Source organism: Mobula hypostoma, chromosome 1 (assembly GCF_963921235.1).
Source record: "Mobula hypostoma chromosome 1, sMobHyp1.1, whole genome shotgun sequence".
In the NCBI taxonomy this organism is placed as follows: Eukaryota; Metazoa; Chordata; class Chondrichthyes; order Myliobatiformes; family Myliobatidae; genus Mobula; species Mobula hypostoma.
The window spans coordinates 168,728,915-168,732,706 of record NC_086097.1 but is presented as its reverse complement, the minus strand read 5'-3'; positions in this window follow the sequence as shown (position 1 = coordinate 168,732,706).

The window sequence follows — 3,792 nt, the reverse complement described above, 5'->3', positions numbered from 1 at the left end:
CATAAGGCATGCTCCTCAATCCAGGCAACATCCTTGTAAACCTCCTCTGCACCCTTTCTATGGCTTCCACATCCTTCCCGTAGTGAGGCGACCAGAACTGAGCACAGTACTCCAAGTGGGGTCTGACCAGGGTCCTATATAACTGCAACATTACCTCTCGGCTCCTAAATTCAATTCCACGATTGATGAAGGCCAATGCACTGTATGCCTTCTTAACCACAGAGACAACCTGCGCAGCTGCTTTAAGCATCCTATGGACTCGGACCCCAAGATCCCTCTGATCCTCCACACTGCTAAGAGTCTTGCCATTAATACTATATTCTGCCATCATATTTGACCTACCAAAATGAACCACTTCACACCTATCTGGGTTGAACTCCATTTGCCACTTCTCAGCCCAGTTTTGCATCCTATCAATGTCCCGCTGTAACCTCTGACAGCCCTCCACACTATCCACAACACTTCCAACCTTTGTGTCATCAGCAAACTTACTAACCCATCCCTCCACTTCCTCATCCAGGTCATTTATAAAAATCACGAAGAGTAAGGGTCCCAGGACAGATCCCTGAGGCACTCCGCCAGTGACCGACCTCCATGCAGTTAGTTTCTTTAAGAAATTGTGTGAGTGTGGAGGCCCCATCCATCCATTTTTTTTTCTTTTTATACTTTGGAATGTGTTTATTGGATATTACATGTTTGTTCCAAGTATTTTTTCAGTTTATTCATGAAGCTTTGGGAGTAAAGACAAATGCAAGAATGAATTTTTGTCTTATCTGTAATTTTGAGCATACAATGCATTCCACTTAATTGGGATATTAGTTGATCGGGGTAGCCATTTATTTCGGCCAACTCTTAAAGAACAAAAACCAATAAGAAAATAGCCAGGATTCCCTTCATCTATTTGGGGCAGAAGACTGTTTGGAACAGTTTCTAACTTGCATCAGACGTGTGCAGTTGTGTGGCCGTTAGACACTACTCTGGCAGTTCCACGACGGTATGATGGTGAAAGTTCTGGATGACGGCGACGAGTCGGAGGCCTTCCCAGTGACAAATGGCATCAAACAAGGCTGCGTTCTTGCCCCGACTCTGTTCAGTATGGTATTCTCTGCCATGCTGACAGATGCCTTTCATAACTACGAAGAAGGAATCCACGTCAGATACAGGACTGATGGCAGGTTGTTCAACCTTAGGCGCCTGCAGGCAGTTACAAAGGTGCGAGAGACTGTCATCAGAGACTTGTTGTTTGCTGATGACTGCACACTCAACGCCAGCACAGAGCAGGAGATGCAGCGTGAAATAGACTGCTTCTCACAAGCCTGCGACAACTTCGATCTCACTATCAGCACCAAAAAGACCGAAGTTATGTACCAGCCTGCCCCAGGAAAGCCATACCAGGAGCCACGCATCACGGTGAAGGGCCAGAACCTCCAGGCAGCCGACAACTTCACCTACCTGGGCAGCATACTCTCTCGCGCAGTGAACATAGACGCTGAGGTCAACAACAGGATTGCCAAAGCCAGCGTCGCCTTTGGGGGACTCCGTGAGAACGTCTGGGAGCGGAGAGGACTCAACCTTACCACCAAGCTGAAGGTCTACTGTGCAGTGGTCCTTACCACCCTCCTTTACGCCAGCGAGACCTGGACTGTCTACAGCAGACACACCAAACAGCTCAACCACTTTCACCTGAGCTGTCTCCGCAGACTCCTCCACATCAGGTGGCAGGACAAAGTCCCCGACACGGAAATCCTGGAACGAGCTGGGCTCTGCAGCATCTACACCCTCCTGCTGAAAGCCCAAGCCAGGTGGGCTGGACATGTGGTCAGAATGCCAGACAGCCGATTGCCTAAGCAGCTGCTGTACGGAGAACTGTGTCAGGGCAAGCGCTCAGTCGGGGGGGCAGAAGAAACGTTACAAAGACTGCCTGAAAGTGTCCCGCAAAGGACTGGGTGTCGACATCAACACGTGGGAGACGCCTGCCCTCGACCGTCCAGCTTGGCGCAGCAAGATCACCACAGGAGCCCGTGCAGCTGCAGTCAGGCGCATCATCGAGGCGCAACGAAAGCGTGCTGTGCGCAAGGCCCGAGCAGCATCCACTGCCACGACAGCACCCACCCACTTGTGTCCCACATGTGGGCGAGCCTTCAGGGCCCGGATTGGCCTCATCAGTCACCTCCGGACCCACAGCCACCAATCTCCCATTTGACTTTGAAGCCATGGTCATCTTCGACTACGAAGGACGAACAACAACGACAGACACTACACTGTGCTTAGTGTGCACAGTTTTTAAATAGTTGCATATGTTTGTGTTCAAATAGCAGTGATTTTTGTCACTAATAGTTGGCAAGAAATAAGCAGTAAAAGAATTCAGAACTGTTGAAGATACCAGAAACGGGCAGGAGTGAAAATGAAACGATTTCACTACAACAAGTTAGGAATTACAAAGAATCTGAAGGGATCGAAAGACATCTTGAATGTTACAATGAAAATGAAAATTTGGAGGATTCAGTTGGCAATAGCACTGTAAATAAATAGTTAACCTACTTACCAGCAGCAAGTGTCTTCTGTCCCCACTCACCAAACCTCATTTCACATTAACAGTCCCTTTTCCAAACCCTCTGTTCGCAGATGGTTTTCATAGCACAATTCCAGCAAACAGCCCTAGTTGCTCCAATGCTCCTCAGCTACACTTTCCCATTGGATCAGTCAGCTGGGAAACATCTGTGTCCTATTTGGCCCAAAGACAAGTTTCTGATCCCACAGACAAACTGTCATCAATAAAGGGTACACTGGCATGGTGATTAAGTTATGCAGAGACCTAGACTATTGATCCCTGGACACAAGTTCCAAATGTGGCATTAAAGTAATTGAATCGATTTGAAAATTGTGAAAGAAAAACTTGCATCAGTAATGTGGGCCAATGCATTAACTGTTTTGGTCAGATACACCATCCTGACCAAAATACAGCATGATTCCTTCATTGCTACTGGATCAAGATCTTGGGAAGTTGCCCGTTCAGCTCTGGGAGATTTTCATAAGATGAAGTTCATGAGGGTGATTGATGGAAACCTGGGCTGGTTAAGGAGTGAAATGCTCACACCCTCAGAAGGAATAAATGAGAAAGGATGAATACTCATGAGAGAATGCAGAAAGTAGTGTGCTCTTTCCTTAAAATTACATTCATCTAGTTCCTTCCACAAGCTCAGGGCAGTTTCAACCAGCAAGGTTTCTATTTTGAAAATCGTTTCCATCATTTAATAATTTTTTCATTGGGTATTCAAGTCTGTGTTATAGCGGTGGAAATGCAGGGGCTAAAGAATGGAGAACAATGACTGCTATTAGTCATAGAGTGATCAAGCACTGAAGCAGGTCCTTCACCCCATCACATCCAATCCAGCCCTTGTGCCAGCCACACTAATTCTGTTTGCCTGCATTGCTTTCTAAACCTGTTAAACTTCCAGTTTAAGATGGTGCTGGTGATGCCCAGCGACTACTTACAAGTGGCAAAAAACAAAATAAAGGAAACAACTATATACCTTATTAATAACAATTAACACTAACAATGGGGAGAGGAGCAAAGTGGTCAAGGTGAGGCATGGTTGTGGCAAGTGGAGATGAGTGGAGGCGCAGGGAAGGCCTGGTTGTAGCCAATGAGTCGGGATCAAAGCAGAATCAAGGCAGGAGTCGTGGTGTCCGATCGATTTAGGTGCCGGGCTGGATCATGGCGATGGAGTCCAGGTCCCAGAGGGCAATGAATCACCTGATGTTTGGTTGATTTAAGCACCAGGCCAGAGT